This window comes from Sceloporus occidentalis, unplaced genomic scaffold (genome assembly GCF_023333645.1).
Source record: "Sceloporus occidentalis isolate IW3139 unplaced genomic scaffold, rSceOcc1.0.p SCAF_13, whole genome shotgun sequence".
Taxonomy (NCBI): Eukaryota; Metazoa; Chordata; class Lepidosauria; order Squamata; family Phrynosomatidae; genus Sceloporus; species Sceloporus occidentalis.
In genome coordinates this window covers 4,905,662-4,911,872 of record NW_028316993.1, presented here as the reverse complement: position 1 = coordinate 4,911,872, position 6,211 = coordinate 4,905,662, and positions in this window count along the sequence as shown.

The window sequence follows — 6,211 nt, the reverse complement described above, 5'->3', positions numbered from 1 at the left end:
GTGTGACACCACTTCAAATATTTAAACAGGGCTAACATATCACCTCTGAACCTTCTCTTCTCCAGGCTGAACATCCCCAGTTCCTTAAGTCGTTCCTCATAGGGCAGTGATGGCAAACCTGTGGCACGCGTGACAGAGGTGGCACTCAGAGCCCTCCCTGTGGGCACATGTGCCATCGTTCCAGCACAGAGTTTGCCAGAGTTTGTTACTAGAAAGCTTTAAGGACATGGCACTTTGCAATAAATAAGTGGGTTTTGGGTTGTAGTTTGGGCACTCGGTCTCAAAAAGGTTCACCATCACTGTCATAGGGCTTCATGGTTTCCAGACCCTTCACCATTTTAGTCGCCTTCCTTTGGACACATGGCTCCAGTTTCTCAATGTCCTTTTTGAATTGTTTTGCCCATAACTGGACACAATATTATTTCAGGTGGGGCTTGACCAGAGCAGAATAGAGGGGCACTATTACTTCCCTTGATCTAGACACTATACTTCTATTGATGCAACCTAGATTCATATTGGCCTTTTTAGTTGCTGCATCGCACTGTTGACTCATGTTCAACTTATGGTCTACTTGGACTCCCAGATCCCTTTCACATGTCATCTCCTTAAGCCAGGTGTCTCTCATCCTATATCTGTGCATTTCATTTTTCCGCTATAAGTGCAGTACCTTACATTTCTCCGTGTTGAAATTCATTTTGTTAGCTCACAAGCCACAGTTGTGTGCCATTATAAGAAGACAAACAAGCTCTTATTACTGGTGACCATTCTTCCTCTATTTGTGTAATCTCCTTATTATTTAAGACAGCTGAGCGTTTGTCCGTTTCTATAATCTCTGCTGCTGTATTTGCATGGTTTTCAAAGCAATGCTCTCACTCTGAGATTCCTCCTAAATCACCCAAATGAAGGGAAAAGGGAACTGGAGCCCTAGGCCTGAGGTTTGGGAAACTCAGTTTTATTCCAGCGTCATTTAGCTGTTCTTTCCATCCTGCCGCCCAAAGTTGCAATAAGAGGCGTAGTAAAGAAGAAATACTTAGGCAATGTAGGCGAATTGCCTCCAACGTTCGGGGAAAGCGGTGCTCTAAACGGCTTGGCCCTTGTTTCTTCATTTATGGCATTGATTACAAAAAAGCTTGTTATCTCATTCTTTCCAGTCCAAAGATTTCTTTTTGGAGCAGCTTGGAAAATGGCAATAACCGCCATTCTACGCAACAAAAGTCATTAAGAAAACAAAAGCGAAACGGCGGCGCTGGAACATCTCAGCATAAAACGCGGAGCCAATAACAAAAACTGTTAAGCCTCAAAGCTTAAAAGAGGACTAAACCAAAAAAAAAAGGGGCTGGAATTGGATGATTTTTTAAAATTAAAGTTTCTTTTTTAAAATTGTCCCCTGAATTCGGTCCCCATTGGATACCTCCCTAATCTTTTGGGACGACATGCTTTCCTACTCTTCTGATTTGGAAAGGGCAGCCCCAGATAATCCTCTTCTCTCCCGCTTTTCCAGCCATTTTGTACAAAAGCACAATAAACCAGAATTAGGATCTTTTAAAAATGTCCCGGTTTCTGTCTCCTCTCCTTTCTCTCCTCTTTTGTCCTCAGCTTTCTTCAGCCGCTGCAAATTGAATGCAAAGCGCCAAAGTAATTTTCTTCCTTTTTAAATATATACTTCAATTTTCTTCAAACGTAAGCATATCTATCCAAAACAATATGCATTAGAACTTACTTAGTCGCATAAAACACGACCCTTAAAACACTACTTTCCACAATGTCCCTGGCATGGGCATCCTTTCCTCCTGACCATGTCTATTGGAACGTATTGTTCTTTTATTATTTTATCGTCTATTCCCATATATCTTCGTAGCCACAACGTTTTATACTCCTATGTGATGCAAGGGTTTCCCCCCTCTTCCTTCCAATTTCATCTTGTTTCCCTGTCCTTCTATTACTATAGCTTAGTTCCATCTGTTCTTGCAAAACTCATTTACTGGAAGCAGTTCTTTCTCAGTTACGTCCATGTCCTTCTGAGTCAGGCGCGCCATCAGAATATCCATTTCCATCATAATGTACTTTTCATTCCTTTAACTCAACGAGAGGAAAAAGAGAGGATAAGGCAGAGCCTTGCATTTCCCAGTAGGTTTAGGCAAAAGCAAATGGCTGCAGTCTCTCCTAGTTTGCATCTTCATTGATAACTCTTGATGAATCTTGGAAGTAATCTGATGTTTTTTGGTCACATGCATCATGATTTTCATCTTTGGTGCATCTACACTGTCAAAATAATGCAGTTTTACACCACTTTAAGTGCTGTAGCTCCATCCTGATTTGCAGTTTTGCAAGGTCTCCGTCCCAGTTTTTTTTAATTGGGTATGAGATAAAACTCTTTGTTGCTTTGGGTCTCCCCTAAACCTCTTTTTACTACTACAAACCGACAAACCTCTGCCCAAACAGAGAGCCTTTCCTTCTGCTAATGGGACCCAAAAGGACTTAAAAAACCAAGGCAAAATTCAGCAGAAGCCCATCAGTTATTAAGTTGGAGAACAATTAAACAGTTAAAAAGCCGAGAGAATGCAACTTTCCCAAAGTCAGCCATTGAGTTTCCATGGCCAAGTCAGGATTTGAACCCTGGTCTTTAAAGTCCTAGTCCAGCACAAACCATTACACCTCGCTGGTTCTCTGTATGGCAAAATACAGTCTTCCATATTGTCTGGATCCAAAACAGTCTTGAAATGTGCATTGTAAGCCAAGTGCCTCGGTTTGCCTCTGAGTAAAAGCTGTCCTCCTGATTGTTATTGCGATGGTGTGAACGAAGAGGAATAAAGGGTTACTGGGAAATCTCGCACGCTCCAGCATCCCAAATACCATCTTTCTCCCCCTTTCTCTTTTTGGCTTTGCATCTACCTTGGTATTTTGGCAGCAGATGGCGGGATGACTTAATTCATTCAAAGGAAAGAAGAAACAAGTGGAGGTGTTTAATTGAATTACATGTCGGAGGGGGGGATTACTAATCCCGTCAACGTGTTGTTCGCTCCCGGGTGATTAATACTGACATTAAGTTGAAATCATACCCAGTAGGCTTTGTGTTTGCAAGCAGGGGTTGGCGGCTGTTTCAGAAACGGGTTAATCATACTTGTCCGGTGCAAAGTCTTGACCGCTGGGTATGGTCAGTGGCGTCACGAGGGTGGTGTCGTCCCAGTGTGGTAACTCATGCTAGTACCCCTACGTTGCCCTAACCGGACCCCCTTCTAGAAGGCTGGAAGAATCATAGAATCATAGCATTGGAAGAGACCCTAAGAAGGGCCATCCAGTCCAACTCCCTTCTTCTGCCATGCAGGAACTCTCCTTCAAAGCATCCCCATTGACAGATGGCCATCCAGCCTCTGTTTAAAGACCACCAAAATCTCCAAGTGAGGAGTATGTTCCACTGTTGAACAACCCTTACTCTCAGGAAGTTCCTCCTAATGTTGAGATGGAATCTCTTTTCCTGGAGCTTGCATCCATTGCTCTCTGTGTCCTATTCTCTGGAGCAGCAGAAAACAAGCTTGCTCCCTCCTCAACATGACCTCCCTTTCAAGTATTTAAACAGGATGATCACGTCACCCCTTAACCTTCTCTTCTCCAGGCTCTTTCTATCATGAAGTTCTTCCTAATGTTTAAGTGGAATCCTTTCTCCTGGAGCTTGCATCCGTTGTTCCGGGTCCTGTTCTCTAGAGCAGCAGAAAACAAGCTTGCTCCATCCTTAATATGACTCCTCTTCAAATATTTAAACATGGCTATTATGTCCCTTAACCATCTCTTCTCCAGGCTGAACATACCCAGCTCCTTATGTCTCTCCTCATAGGGCATTAATCCTAGAGTTGGAAGAGACCCCAAGGGCCATCCAGTACAACCCCATTCTTCTGCCATGCAGGAACTCACAATCAAAGCATCCCCGACAGATGGCTATCCAGCCTCTGTTTAAAGACCTCCAAAGAAGGAGACTCCACCACACTCCAAAGGAACGTCTTCCACTGTTGAACAGCTCTTATGGCCAGGTAGTTCTTATTACGGAGACTATTTGCACACTAAAGGGCAGCAGTTTGGAGCATGAAGGGCCGAACGTGGGCAAATCACTCTTTTGCTGGGCAACACAGTTCAAGAATGATATGGACAAGAATGGAGTCTTTCCAAAGAAGGGTGACCAAAAGGGTGAAAGGTCTGGGAACCATAAAGCCCTATGAGGAGACACTTATGTAGCTGTGGATGTTTAGCTTGGGGAAGATATGGTTAAAATGCGATAGGATATTCCTGTTTATTTGAAGGGATGTCGTATTGAAGAAGGAGCAAGCTTCTTTTCTGTTGCTCCAGAGAATAGGACCCAGAGCAATGGATGCAACCCTGGAGAAGAGACGGTTAAGAGAAAACATGATAGCCCTGTTCCAGTATTTGAAGGGATGTCCTATTGAGGAAGAAGCAAGCTTGTTTTCTGCTGCTCCAGAGACTAGGAGCAATGGATGCAAACTTTGATAATTGTGTATAAAGTACTTTTGTACCGTGAACTCAGTTTGCAGCAATAGAATTAAGTTGAGGACCAAAGGGAAACTGGGACATTTGAAAAGTGGCTGAAAAAGTGGGATGGCAGAGGATTAATTGGGACTGTCTTTCCCAGACTGGGACAATTGCAGGGTATGTGATGAAGGATCATGAAGGAGATGCCCTTTGGGGTCTCAAGGGTCCCAAGATGCCTCTGGCGCATGTTTTGCCCACCCCAGTTTAGCCTGATTGGTGTCTATACAATTTGCACTTGCAACCTTCCCAAAATAAGAGCAGACTCTCTCCAATAATGATGCATAAGATGCAATAGTTTGTTTGTCTTTTTGCTTAATAATTTATTAACATGGGTATCACAACAGAGCAGCAACATACACATTAACTTCGGCGACATGGTACAAAAATTAATAAATATTAATACAAATAAATCCCATGAGAAAATAGTCATGAGGGACACAATTATCCTTCTTTCCTTCTCTTCCTGAACCCCCAAATTGTTAACAGTGGTCACAAATTCACATTTGTTTTAGCTGTTGTCATCCTTGATTTTCAAGTGGACTTTTCTGCAATAAAAGCATTAATCATGTTATTATAATGATTTTTAATCCATTGCTCGTTGTTGTTGTTGTTGTTGTTGTTGTTCCTCCACGGCTGACCGACCCACAAATAAATTGTGCTGAAATACTTGGGTTTTAATGGCGGTGTTGCCTGCAAAAGCCAGCGCCTCCAGCAGGGGGCAGCCTTAGCGCAGTCCTTCCAAATGATTGAGTTTCCACTGTTAACAATTTCTCTCTTTGTTAAAACAATAATGGTAATAATAATAGCAATAGCCGTTCCAGGCAAACAGAGGCTGAAGCATGAATAAATAACAATTTTATGAACACGATCCACTTTAAATAATGACTCTCCCCTCCCTTCCTCTTGAACTTATTAATTCCAGACTCGGGGAAATTAAAATAAATTACATAAATAAAACAGCCCTTTTCTTGGAATAGCGTTCCATCACAATATACAGTGCTGCCGCCGGCACACACTTTATTTGCTCCACTGTCTCAAGGCACTTGGTGGGGAAAAAATGCATCTCCTGCCAGAGGAGAATTGCATTTCGAGGGCAAAACGCAGCCCAAAAGACGCAGCATGTGGGTCGCTTTTACACCAAGGGCCGTGCGGGGCCTTTTTGGGGGGACTATTGGAATAGAAAACATAAATAAGACTGGGGACACACCAAAAGTCAGCTTTTCAGCCGTCCCAGGAAAACCAATTCCAATGCCCAAAGCTCAGCTCTGAACTATTGTGGTCTCCCCAATCCAGGGGCTATCTAGATGCATTGGATTACAACTCCCAGGCAAGCAGGACATGTTGCAGCTAAGCATTATGGCAACAGCGAGCAAGATTGCCAGATGCCCCCTCCCCTAATTCCCTGTCCTGAAAGGAGGGAGAGGGAAAGGGAAGGGAATGCTGGCAGCAGCAGCTAAGCATGCTTCCAGCAGTAGCTGAACATTATGCATCTAAACAGGACAGCAGCTGAACATGACAGTAACAGTGAAACATGTTGCATATGAATATGACAGCTGCAGCGAAACAGGTTGCATGCATATTCATAGAGAAAGTTGCCCCCAGCTCTGAAGAGCGGCCATAACCGCAATGCTGGCTGGGGATGTTGGGAGTTTTAGTAGTTCTGGAAGGCTCA